Raw genomic sequence first — 6,257 nt, forward strand, 5'->3', positions numbered from 1 at the left:
CCTGCCAATGTAGGGGTCATGGGTTTGAGCCCTGGTCAGGGAAGATCCCACATGCCGCAGAGCAACTAAGCCCTTGTGCCACAACTACTGAGCCCGCATGCCACAACTACTGAAGCCCACGTGCCTAGAGCCCGTGCTCTGCAACAAGAGAAGCCACCACAAAGAGAAGCCTGCGCACTGCAACGAAGAGTAGCCCCTGCTCACCAAAATTAGAGAAAACCCACACACAGCAATGAAGACCCAACGCAGCCAAAAATAAATTAAATAAATTAAAAAAAAAAAGAAGATCCCTTGTATGGCTGTCAGTAGTACTAAAATTGCATGTATGCAGTATGCTTAGCACAGTGCCTAGCTCAGAGTCATTCCTGTTCTAGAAATGTTTCTTGTCAAGCCCCAAAAGTCATGAAAGTCTGTGTCCCAACCAGACTGTGAGCTCTATAGCTGTGTGCTGGACACAGGAACAAAAATAGAGCAGAACTTGGTTGAGGGTGATGTAGATAACCAAAATCAGGGACTGGGCCACAAATATGTAATACTTTTTCCTTAATCATATTTGCTGAGTTGAACTGCATTGAAATGAGACAGCCTAAGCAGTAGAGGGTGATAGAGAGTTGGAGAAAAGATGGAAGAGAGGCTGGGCCAACTCGGTCACATATTTTTAAATGAAATATAAGGTCATCAAAAGGGCAGCTAGCTTCTTTTTTTAGGCCTGTCCTTATCTCTGTAGTTTTATTCCCCTCTATTATAAATGCTTGCATTTACTTTTAAAAATATTTATTTTAATTATTCAAGTGATACATGAATATATGTTTATTGTAAATTAATCTTATGTTTTTCACCTAATAACCCTTTTTGATAAGCATGATACAGCTTGTAGACTGTTGCAGACAAACTGAAGGTCCGAGAAGTTAAGTGATTTACCCTAAAACACACAGTGAGAGGACCAGGAGAAACCAGGCCTCTTGGAATCCTAGCAACCATCCCAGATCCTAGAGGAAAGAATTCAAGGGCATTATAGTTCTCACTTCCTGACTCCAGACTTAGATTCAACTAATAATATTAATTGGTCACTAATTATGAGTTTAGTACTTTAGATATATTATCTCATTTATTCTTCACAACATTACACTTCATTCGTTCAACAAACATTCCCTGGATGTTTAATAATGACTAGGTCTTAAGGGATGCAAAATTGAAGAATGCAAGATTTCAACAAGAACATGCAATTCTTAGAAGAGCAAAAGCACTTGTCAACAAATATATGGTGAGATGCTCCTCCTAATCATTAAAGGAAGGCAAAGTTAAAACAGTGCAATGGTTTTCATCTCAGATTAACAAAGATTGGCATCCTGTGTTTGTGGTGGTGCTGAGAAACCAGCATTGCCATACGCTGTTGGTGGGAATATAAATTGATGCCTCCTCTTTGGAGAGCAATTTGGTAATATTTATTAACATTTAAAATGTGATTATAGGACTTCCCTGGTGGTGCAGTGGTTGAGAATCCGCCTGCCAATGCAGGAGACACAGGTTTGATCCCCGGTCCTGGAAGATCCCACATGCCGTGGAGCAATTAAGCCCGTGCACCACAACTACTGAGCCCACGAGCCACAACTACTGAAGCCTTAGCTCCCTAGAGCCTGTGCGCCGCGACTACTGAGACTGTGTGCTGCAATTACTGAAGCCCGTGTGTCTAGAGCCCGTGTTCTGCAACAAGAGAAGCCACTGCAATGAGAAGCCTGCGCACTGCAATGAAGACCCAATGCCGCCAAAAATAAAAATAAAATGTTAAAAAAAAAATTTTTTTTTAATGTGCTTATATATTTTGGGGAGGGTGGGAGAAAATATTTGCAAGCTGTCTTTACCACAATGGACTTGTATCCAGAACATATAGAGAACACCTACAGCTCAACAATAAGAAGATAACATTTAAGAAAATGGGCAATGTATTTGAGTAGACATTTCACCAAAGAAGACATATAGATAGGTAACGAGCACGCAAAAAGACACCCAGCATGGGGAAATGCAAATAAAAATCCACAATGAGATACCACTATAAAATTACTAGAATGGCTGTAATCAACAAGACAAACAATAGCAAGTGTTCATGAGGATGCAGAAAAAACCTGGAACCCTTATATGTTTCTGGTCAGAATGTAAAATGCTGCAGTCACTTTGTATTTTTGTTTGTTTGAATTTTACTTTGTTTAAGGACACTTAAAATGAGATCTACCCTCTTAACAAATTTTTAAGTATAGAAATATATTATCGTTGACTATGTGTACAATGTACAGTGTTGTACAACAGATTTCTAAGAGCTTGTTAATCTTGCTTAACTGAAACTTTATGTCCTTGATTAGTAACTCCCAGTTTCCTCTTCTGCCCAGCCCCTGGCAACCATCATTCCTCTCCTAGATTCTATGAATTTGACAATTTTAGGTACCTCATATAAGTGAAATCATGCAGTATTTGTCTTTCTATAACTAGTTCATTTCACTTAGCATAATGTCCTCAAAGTTCATCCATGTTGGGACTTCCCTGGTGGTCCAGTGGTTGAGAATCCATCTTGCAATGCAGGGGGTGCTGGTTCGATTCCTGGTCAGGGAACTAAGATCCCACATACTGCAGGGCAACTAAGCCTGCGTGCTGCAGCGAAAGATCCTGCGTGCTGCAACTAAGACCTGACACAGCCAATCAATCAATCAATAAATATTAAAAAAAAAAAAAGTTCATCCATGTTGTAGCATATTGCAGAATTTCCTTCTTAAGGCTGAGTAATATCCCATATATATATATGTATATAAAAAACACTTTCTTTATCCATTCACCTGTCAATGACATTTAAGTTGTTTCCACATCTTGGTTAGTGTTGTGGAACCAAACTAAAATGAGTCACTTATGTCAGGGACAAAATGGAGATGGTCAAAGCAAGCACATACGGAAAACTTAATCTAACCTTACTGGAACTTACAGCTCTTTTCAAAAATCAGCAGAGGATACCACCCAATCCTCAAACACCAAGTCTGTTCACACTATTTCTAGACTTTGTTCACCTGACTCAGCTGCCTTGATGCAAATAAGAAAGAAGACCACTAGGCAATCAATCAGCTGAAAAAAACCAAATAACTTCCACACTTACACCATAAAAATTCCTTAATCTGTGAGCAACTCAGAACTCATTGCTCCTTGTAGCCTTGAGTTTCCTCACTTGCAGGTTGAAAGCCTTGCAATAAACTCATCTTTCTGCCTTGTTTTATTCAGTATGCAGGGTTTGATCTTTGACACTGTGAATAGTCAAAACCAAACTCTGTGAACAGTGCTGCAATGAACATGGGGAGGTGCTAATATTTCTTCAAGAGGCTGATTTCAGTTCTTTTGGATAAATGCCCAGAAGTGGGAACGCTGGATCATATGATAATTCTATGTTTAAATTTTGGGGGAATCTCCATGCTGTTTTTCATAATGGCTGCACCATTTTGCATTTCCATCAACAGTGTTCAAGGGTTCCAATTTCTCCATATCCTCGATGTCACTTGTTGTCTTTTGTTATTTTTCATAACAGCCATCCCAATAGGTGTGAGGCAATATCTCACAATACTTCATTGCGGTTCTGATTTGCATTTTCCTGATGATTAGTGACTTCTGAGGCATCTTTTCATATACCTGTCGACCATTTGCACATCTTTGTGAGCTAGGGACCACTCAAGTCCCTAGCTCATTTTAAAATCATGTTATAAGTTTTTTGCTATTGAGATGTAGGAGTTCCCCACATATCCGGGAGATTAACCCCTTATCAGATATCTGGTTTGCAAACATTCCCTCCCATTCCATAGGTTGCCTTTTCATTCTGTTGGCTGTTTCCTTTGCTGTGCAGATGCTTTTCAGTTTAATGTAGTCCCGTGTGTTTATTTTTGGTTTTGTTGCCAGTGCTTTTTGTGTCATTAAAATGTGCTTACATTTTTGACCCAGAAATTCAACTTCCAAAAATGTATCCTACAGAAATTCTTATACAAATAAATAAATAAAATTTGCTGCAGGTTTTGTTGTTGCTGCTGCCGTTATAATAGAAACAACAAATATCCAAGGATAAGGGCTTTGACTACAATGTAGACATTTTAAAAAAATGAGAAAGGTCTTTTCTACCAACCTTGAAAGATGTTCAAATATATTATTAAGTGAGAAAAAAGTTGTATAGAATAACTTAATTTTTGTTTAAAAATAATCTTTTTATAGTCACAGAAAAAAAACCTGAGAGAAAATACACTGAACTGTTAATAGTTAACTTTGAGCTGGGAGAAAGGGAGGAAATAGTGTACAAGGAACTTCCAGTGTTTGTATTCTATCTTTATTTTTATAATGTTACTTTTGTAAGCAGAAGAAAACAGTAAAAGAAAATTTTATGGAGATGATGTCTTTTCTGGACATGTTCACTGTCTTATGGGTCATTTCAGGATAGCTATTAATATATCCATTTTATAAACGAGGTTCAGAGAAGTAAAGTGATTTCTTCAATGTCACACAACCCGCCAGTTCTCCCCCAGAGGTCAGTTGACAGTGAGCTGACAGGACGCGCCCGGTGCTGAGAGAGAACCAATCACATTTGCTGTGAGGTCACTTTGAAGGCCTGGGATTGGCGCTGGTGTCTAAGCTGAGCCGGCAGTCAGCAGCCCATGCAACTGCGGGTGGCAGGAGGCTCAGGATGATTACACTTTCCTGGGGTTGTTCCGGGGGCACTAGTTCTGTCCTCTATAGGTCCCCTGGGGACCCTCAGCATTGGGTGGGCTAGCCGTGGAGACGCCCTGCCCTTCTTGCTGTTGCCAGTCAACCCCCCAAGCCCGTGCCGGCCTAGCCTGCAGCTGATCTCCCTGCATCTCTCCCACTGAACACAGGAAAAGGCTGTGACAGGTGCCAGTCCTGCTCAGACTCCCGTTTCAGCAGCGGTGGTTGCATATCATAAAGTCCCCGCTTGACCTGCCTGGAGCCAGCACAAGCGATCAGAGACAGGCTTTATGCAACCTCTACTTCCCTGCCTGTCTTTGAGGGTCCCAGGCTGTGCTGCAAGCTGGAGAGGGCCCTGCTTTATAGAGAAAAAGAAGGAGGGAGGTCCAGAGAGAGGAAGGGGTTTGGCCCAGAGTACACAGCAAGTTAATGACAGAGCCACAGACCCCTCCTTCAGGACAGTAACTTGGATGGTAAACTTTCCAACTTTACCTTCACCTCCTCCTAACAAATACCTTCACTCTTCTCTGCCTCTGGCTTCCTCTGTGTCTCATGCCTGTAAAGCATCATCTGAAGCAGCAAGGTTTATCAAGAATGATAAGGACTTTAGAATCACGCTAACCTTGGAATCCCACACTTGCTGTAACACCTTGGACTTACCTGGCCTTATTTTCCTCTCTGCCATGGGATGTTAATCTCTACTCTACCTTAAGAATAAATGAGAAATTGGGAGGCAGTTTGGTAACTTAGTGGTTTTCAAAGTATGATCCCTGGACGATCAGCATCAGAATCACCTGGAAATTTGTTAGAAATGAATATTCTCCAACCCTACTCCAGATCTGCTGAATCAGAAACTTTGGGGCCCAGCAATCTATGTTTTAACAAACTCTCCAGGTGATTCTGATACATGCTAAAGTGTGAGAACCACCAGTATACAAAGGGTAAAACTCTTGGGTTTGGAGTCGGGCAGTTATGCGTTCTTCTAAAAGTGTCTTTGTTCTGCCTGTTACTATTTGGGAGTCCTCAAGCAAAGCATTTCACCTACATGCTCCTTAGTTTACTCATCTGGGAAATGGAGGTAATGGTTCTATCTACATAACAGTGTTGTTTATTTATTCATTCAACAAAATTATTTTGAGTGCCTATTATGTGACAATCATTCTAGGTTCTAGAGATACAACAGTGAACAAAACAGACAAAAATCTCCGACCTCATGTAATGTACATTCTAACGAGACTTTGAGGATTAATTAAAATAATTATAATAATGTATAAAGCTTAGTACAACATGGGCACATGTTAAGCATTCAGCAAATGGCAGCTATTATAAATGATGGAGAAATTGCTTGTAAGCAGTGAAATGCTCTATTAGACTAAATTGTGAACTCCTAAGAATTGTCTGATTCATGCCTGTGTCATCAAAATCTAACATAGGGTGCTCGCCTCGGTAGCACATATACTAAAACTGGAATGATACAGAGAAGATTAGCATGGCCCTTGTGCAAGGATGACACGGAAATTTGCGAAGCGTTCCATATTTCT

At 40.4% G+C, this 6,257-nt stretch overlaps 1 non-coding gene across 1 annotated transcript; it reads left to right on the forward strand.

Moving 5' to 3' along the window:
* The first annotated feature begins 6,150 nt into the window (after positions 1-6,150).
* Positions 6,151-6,257, forward strand: LOC132354444 (U6 spliceosomal RNA). Its single transcript, XR_009499313.1, has one exon. It is a non-coding gene; the product is annotated as a U6 spliceosomal RNA (small nuclear RNA).

Source organism: Balaenoptera ricei, chromosome 1, assembly GCF_028023285.1.
Source record: "Balaenoptera ricei isolate mBalRic1 chromosome 1, mBalRic1.hap2, whole genome shotgun sequence".
Taxonomy (NCBI): Eukaryota; Metazoa; Chordata; class Mammalia; order Artiodactyla; family Balaenopteridae; genus Balaenoptera; species Balaenoptera ricei.